The sequence below is a fragment of the Pantherophis guttatus genome, chromosome 4, assembly GCF_059756535.1.
Source record: "Pantherophis guttatus breed Tessera chromosome 4, ASM5975653v1, whole genome shotgun sequence".
In the NCBI taxonomy this organism is placed as follows: Eukaryota; Metazoa; Chordata; class Lepidosauria; order Squamata; family Colubridae; genus Pantherophis; species Pantherophis guttatus.
Genome location: NC_142066.1, coordinates 113530850 through 113538262, shown reverse-complemented (window position 1 = coordinate 113538262; position 7413 = coordinate 113530850). Strand labels below are relative to the sequence as shown.

Sequence of the window (7413 nt, the reverse complement as noted above, 5' to 3'; positions counted from 1 at the left end):
CTGAACATAAACAACCTAAAAGCATGCACTGAATATTATTTTCTCACTACAATCAGTGAAACTACAATATTGTTTTCTCCTTATACAGAAGGGCTTGCCAGAAAACAGAAACTATACATTGCCTATATACTCCTGTTTCATTTTCCCTGGGCCAAGTAATTAAAATACAATATACTTTCCCTTTAATTCAATATAAATAAACACCCCTAGAGCATAAAGTTGCCAATTAATCTAGATAGTTGTTTGTCTATATAAAAAATAAAATAAAACACACAATAATGCTTAGTACTGCTACAACCTGCAGGTTTCTATGTTTTCATTTTGAATAGCCAAATTGTTACCGAATTTGTGTCTGGTTTATACTGTAAGTCACCTTGAGGACTTGTTTGCACTATTTGCATGGGTAAACTTTCAAAAACAAACTGCTAATGCACTTTTGGCACACAGATACACCATGCTCAAGAGAAATCTTCATGCAACTCGCTGAAGACATGTTCTCATGTTCTCAAGCTGTCTACTCCTTTTTTAAAAAACATTCTTTTAAAAAAACCTCTTTTAAAACTTCGGGTGGATTTTTTTCTAGCACATTGTCATCCTTCTAACACAGATTGTTTTCATTTAATCTGTTTACTTATTTAGTTATTTAAAAAGAGCCTGCACTTGGAATGCAAGTATTTAGAGAATGACCTGTATGTTTATTTTTCTTTTGTTTCTTGATATGCCACCCTCCTGGTTCAATTGATACAGCATTTGTGTCAGCAGGTGTGATTTTCCCAGGAGAGCCAAGCCATCACAGGTGCTTCTATGCAACCTTAGAATATTATTAAATTGTTTTAATGCAACTTGTCTTACGCGTCTCAAGGCAATTAAGAGGTTACAGGATGCAAAGTCACTTTCATATGTGAATATGAAATTACATTTCAGTTTGCTGCACTGATACTCTTATTAAGGAAACCTCTTCTTATTTTCACCACAAAAGGATGTTTATAAAGCCGTAGGTGTATTTTTATATGAATAAGGCAAATATATGTGTCACAGGATAATGTTGCAGGATCCAATCTGGGTCGACCACCAGGACTAGAGGTTTTCTGACAATTTCCATGGCAATGTTTTGGTGCTTACCTTAATAGTTTTAGGCCAAAGTGGCTGCCATCGGCCTTTCTGCTACACAATATATAAACATCTTGAGTATAGTGGAATGTGATTCTAATCATCAAAAAGGGGACACTGATGGTTTATAGGATAAGGAAAAACTCGGCAAAAGTAGAAGTTAGCCAGAGAAAGGGTTTGTTTCTAGTAGGAAAAGAAGGCCAAGGAGTTTAAATAGTAAATATAACTTGGCTACTATAAATTGACTATAATTCAACTGGAATATTCCAATCAGTTTATTAAAAATATATACCAATTTATTTTTGTTTTCAAATTAATATCTCAGAATGTGTGCATGTGTATCTATATGTGTAAATTTTTACTGAAATACAGGAAACCAAGGAAGCTGCAGAAGGTTAAGCAGTAAAATACATTTTCTCTATCTAATTGAATGTGGATGGTTATATAAATGTTGAAGAAATGTCTGGCATAACACATTTTTTTTGTAATTGATGAAACTGAACCTTTACATTTTTCACCTCATAATGTTTGCATCTACAAAGAAATTAGAGAAGCAGATGGCTCCACAATACTAAATCTCTTTTTCAGATTGTTAGAACAACCAGGAATCTTCACCCATGATGGGTGCACAGTTCCACTTCAAAAAAGCTGCTGTCATCTGATTAAATCAATTAGGTTTAGGGATGACCGTGACATTTCCTATTGCTTTCCAGCCAATTTGCACATTTCGGAAAGATGGTTTTGAATGCTATAAACACCTGCTATGCAAGCAATAAAACAGGAGAAGAGAGGGAAGGGATTGCAAACACATGCTGACTACAAAGACAACATGTCAGTTATTCCTTTCAATTTCTATTATAAATACAAGCCTTTCTTTACCCAACTGCAGATGCCTCTAATTCTTGTTTGAGAACAAAAGAAAGTTAGCAAAGCTTCTACATACTCCTGTGTATTCTTAGTTCTTAGAGCTTGTTCTGTTTTGTTCAACTCCAATAATCTGAGATCATAAAACATAGCCAAATGTCCCAGTATGGTGTTACAGATAGTGAGCCATAGTGAATTAGTTACCTTAAGGATTAAGAGCTGTCTCCTTATGAGATTGCATTGTGGGAGATGTAGAGAGAGATTGCATTATGGGAAATATAGTCCATGACATGTGACCTATCTGTGTGACTGATTGGCCACTGAGGCTTTCTGCCTGGGTGCAAAAAAAAGACCGGGCCATTTTGAATTACCACAGAAGAGAGAAGCATGCTTTCTGAACAGGGAGACAGAACTACCATCATTTTACACTAGGAAATGGGACAGATTATGAAATAAGGATGAATCTCAACATGACTCACCATGACTCATCACAATTGTAAGTCTATGTTTGAGGATACCCTAATAAACGATCTGTATGAAAACCTGTTTGCTAGAGTTTATCTGCCTGTTCCCAGTGGAGCCAAATGCCTGGGGAACAGAACACCCAGAATTAATCCTGGCATTCATCAGTATCTTATGTTATATTTATCTGATTTGAGCAGTATCTGCAGGATACTCCCTCCTGTATAATTATTATTATTATTATTATTATTATTATTAATAATAATAATAATAATAATAATAATAATAATAATAATGAACATTTTGTCTCTACAAAAAACCACCTTACTTGGAACAGCTTATATCCTCCGACGATATCTTAATAGTTCCTAGGTCCTTGGTTAGGACTCGAGCTGCTAAGCTATTAAACAGCCTCAAAGGCTGTGAATCTCACCAAAGATTAACCAATAATTAATTTAATTTAATAATTTAATATTTAAATTTATATACCGCCCTTCTCCCGAAGGACTCAGGGGGTGAACAGCCAGAAGTAAAAAACATCAAATATAAAATTTTTTAAAAAATTAAAAATAAATTAAACATTTTGGCCCGACAGTTAAAATCCCCCATGGGGTGAATGACTTGCCCCCAATAGTCAGAGATGGCACCAACTGACTATATCGGGACGCCAGAAGCCACAGCCACTCGGTCTTGGATGGGTTGAGCTTGAGCCTGTTTTTCCCCATCCAGATCCGTACGGCCTCCAGACACCGGGACATCACGTCAAGGGCATCATTGGGGTGGTCTGGGGTGAGATGTACAGCTGAGTGTCATCAGCGTACTGATGGTACTTCACCCCGAAAACCATGGATGATGATGATGATGATGATGATGATGATAATAATAATAATAATAATAATAATAATAATAATAATGATAATGATAATAATAATCCTGTAACAGGTTCAGAATTGTTCCATATAGTGAAGGACCTCCAACTGAAAAAAGTAGAGGATCTCCAAGATGTCTCTCAATTATACATTTCTAAGATGTGTTCAGTTTCAGTCCAGCCTGAATGTGTGTTTGCATGCATGTATTAAGGAGAATATAAATGAATTTGTTTTTACAAAATGACTAGCTGCAGGATTCTGGGAACTGAAATCCACACATTGTAAAGTTGATAAGGCTGTTCTATAAAAAAGATGGGATTGGCATGTTTCAAATCCTATCTATCAAACAATATCATCTTACACATCTCTCCCTCTCCCCTCTCTCCCCCTCCCTCTATCTATCCATCCATCCATCCATCCATCCCTCTATCCATCCATCCTTGTGACTATCTATCTAATCTACCTAACGTGCATGAGAAACACAAAGATTCAAAGTTCTTGTTTACTAAACAAAAACACAGAAATAAAATAAATAAATAAATAAAATATGCCCTAGTATTTCAACAACATAATAAACTGCAACTTTTATTTATTCCCTCTTATTTAAAACTCTAGGGAAATCCCTAAATTGAATGGTTGTTATTTTCATAATGTTGTCCATAATACAACTCATAAATTGCACTAACTCTTCATTAGTTATGTCCACAGAAAATTATTTTAATTATTTATTTACCATGTTGTAAAAATGTGGACATTGTTTCATTTATGAAATTATGTCTAACATGTTTATAAACACTATTGCTTAATGAAAAGCCATCAAATATAACCGAACAAGTTATTTTCTGCCCTGCTTTAAGTGTGTTCTTGATTATATCCTCAGAATCTAATAGATTGCAATGATATTATATTCAACAAAATTAAGTTAAAACCTTGGTCCTTGTGTACCCTCTGTGCATTAAATTAATATGACTCAGCTCAATGAATAATCTCTCTTGACTTTATTTTCATGAATAGTAAAATGCAAAATTTGGGTTATATATCCTTTCAGAACATTCCCAAATTAACATTTCTAATAATAACAAAAGATACATATTAGTCTAGTGAGTAAGGCAGCAGGTTAAAAACCAGGAATCCATTAGTTATGGTTCAATCTTAGGCACAAAGCCTGCTGGGTGATTGGGAGAGTCATACTCTATCAGCCCTAGGAAGGAGACCAAGGCATCCTGTTCTGAAATACTACCAAGAAAACTCCAGGGACTTCTCCATGAACTCACCAACAATTACCATTCACTCAGAGAAAATAAACAAACAAACAAACAAACAAAAAACAGGGAAGAACCAGAGCACAAGTATGGAGAAAAAAATTTCCTGATGAAGAAGCACAAGTCTGAAAGCTTGAAAGAATAAACTTTTGGACTGGATTCCACCCATTATCCGAGAACACATATTTACCTTCATTCACAAGAACCAAGAAATGTCACCAGTCTTCCCAGTGCCTCCATCAGAACATTGGTCTGCTACCCATTTTATGAGATGTAGAAAGTGACTATTGTGAAACAGTAATTCTTCAGTGATGATTATCTCCCATCCCAATCTTGTATTGTATTTCTCTTATTTTGAAAATAAGAAAATCCTCATACATACACCTGGGTTGGCCAATCATGTACTCCCATAGAAGCTAGGCAGGCTGTACAAACACACAAATATAAATATATAAATGCAAAAATAAATTTAAACAAGTAAGAAACCTCAAAGTCATCAAAGCAATGGTTATTTTCAAACTAATATACAGTTTTTGCACCTGGGAGTCTTACAAAGCCATTAAAATCAGTACTTATTCCTAAACTTCTCTTCACAAATTTTATGTACTGTTACTGTGAGACATGAGAAAGGCATTTCTCCATATACCCTCTCTCTTCTATGACTAAACACATCAGATCTTCATTTCCTTTGATATCTTCATGAGCTTCCTAAAATTAGGATAATGTAATTTTGATTGACAAAACCACAAAATAGTGGATTGTTTAATTCTAAAAAAATTCTTACTAATCTCCAAATAGAAATTTTCTTTTCTGAACTGAATATCAAACTCACAGTGAATTAATTTAACATCAAACAAATCCTTAGCCAAATAAGGCATCTCCTATGCAAGATAAAAAGTAAGAAACTAGTCTGTGAGAGAATGCATATCTGGTCTTAGGAAAGGGAAGGGGACAATGAATCATTGGAAGGGGGGGGGAGAATGATTGATTGGGTCCTAACAAAGTGAAAATTCTGAGAAACAAACTCAAAGTAACCCTGTCTTGATTTTGTTTGATGCAAGATACAGCAGTTAGAAACTGAAGTTATTCAAGATTCTATTCTTCTTTCCTAAAACACTAAAGTTCATTCCAGAAATCCCTGTTGCTTCCATTTCTTGATTTTACCTACCTCAAAGAGCTGACACAATCAGATATGTCCATTTACAGAATTAAAGACCTGCCCACTCATCCTTCAGTGAACAGAAAATATACCAGCATGATATTTGCTGCGTCATTGCCCCCCAATGTCCTTCTAAAATAAAGAGTAACAAAATCAATTTTTTTACACAATACATTTCCCCAAAAACACTGAGATCCTGTGTTATATGTTTCTTAGAGAATGAAACAGCAGTGGTATATTATACAAAGAAAGTGTGGTATATGAATAGGAGACAATCATATAATAATGAAAGGGGAAGTAATAATCCACATCAATGAATTTCTTTGTATTAAATGAGCAACTTGAGATCAGTTATCCATGCAACTTCTTGACATCTTTGCATCCCTTTCATTTATGTGGGTTTCTTAAATCACAACAGGCATTTTTGAACACAGTGTGGAGCTAAATCACAGATAATTACATTCTGAGAGCTGTGCATAACATCTGTGTTCCAAATGTAGTTTTTCTCCTTAGTGCCTTTGGAGTTAGAACTGAATCCCTTTCCTGTAAGTCCACTATATTTGAACTGGGCATCTATACAGTTTTGGAGAGATGGGAATCATCAGATTGGAAAAAGGCACTTGGTTTTGTATATTCAGCTGTAGGAGATGACCATTTGTTTTTCTTTTTTTACCATGCAAATTGGACTAGGCTTTCTTGGCCCAGCAGGAACATTCTGAAAAAAGTGAATGAACTTGTGGCTCTTCTAAAATAATAAGAAAAGACTGTGTAGTCCAATGAAAATTCATTTACTTGAAACAGTCATTTCAAACAGTTTACTCCATTGCTGACAAATTTCAAGTTTCTACTTAATTTATTAAAAATAAATTGCCTTATACTATATTACTTTTGTTCATGGTGAAAATGATTCTGAATAGTTGTTTCTCTATCCTGATCATTCTTGAGTTTAATTATTAAAATGAATTATTCTGTTATACTTCAGTTTTATTCAAAAATTACTGAATATTCTAAGAGTATATCAGGGTTTCCTTTCCAACTCCATATATAATTCTTCCATAATTTGGGCTGCCCTCTAGTTTATCTTTTTTTGTCCTAGAATATAAGAATCTCATTTAAAAACTGTAATTTTTGCTGCAACTGTAATTTTTGCTACAAACCAATTCTACTAATTTAACAGTGTTTAAAAGGGATATAGAATTACAAGTGTTCTCTTTCTCAAGAAAATGCTCATTTTAACAAAGATACTTTTGTTTGGTTTCACTCCTATAAAACCATATAATTATTTTAATACTTATTAATGATGATATGATGACAAAGAAAAAATTGCAACAATTTGTCACAATTTAAGATAGCTTTGGATGGCTTTCTTCATCCTGACACTCCTCCCCTCCAAATTAATATCATTCTGTGACAGAATGGACAGAGATAGTAGGAACTGCAATCTAGAAAAGCAATATAGGAAAGGCTGCTTTGAACTAGACTAAGAGAGGAACTTCTTATCACAAAGAAATAGTTCTGATTAAGGTGCTGAATCAAAATCCAGGACACAGTGAGTTCTAGTTCTCCCTTAGGTGTGGATGATAGCTGAGTGATTTTTCAATCAGTCTGTTTCAACCAAACTCAGCTGGAAGATTTGTTGTTGCAGAGAAAATAAAACGTTATGCATGGTGTCCTGAATTGTACTACA

The 7413-nt window shown here is 34.4% G+C and overlaps 1 long non-coding RNA gene across 1 annotated transcript in view; it reads left to right on the top strand.

Moving 5' to 3' along the window:
* The first annotated feature begins 2335 nt into the window (after window positions 1–2335).
* Window positions 2336–7413, top strand: part of LOC148114310 (uncharacterized) — a 76971-nt gene continuing 71893 nt past the window's right edge. Inside the window, exon 1 of the long non-coding RNA XR_015733975.1 lies at window positions 2336–2470. This is a non-coding gene — a long non-coding RNA (uncharacterized LOC148114310). The remainder of the gene's footprint in view (window positions 2471–7413) is intronic.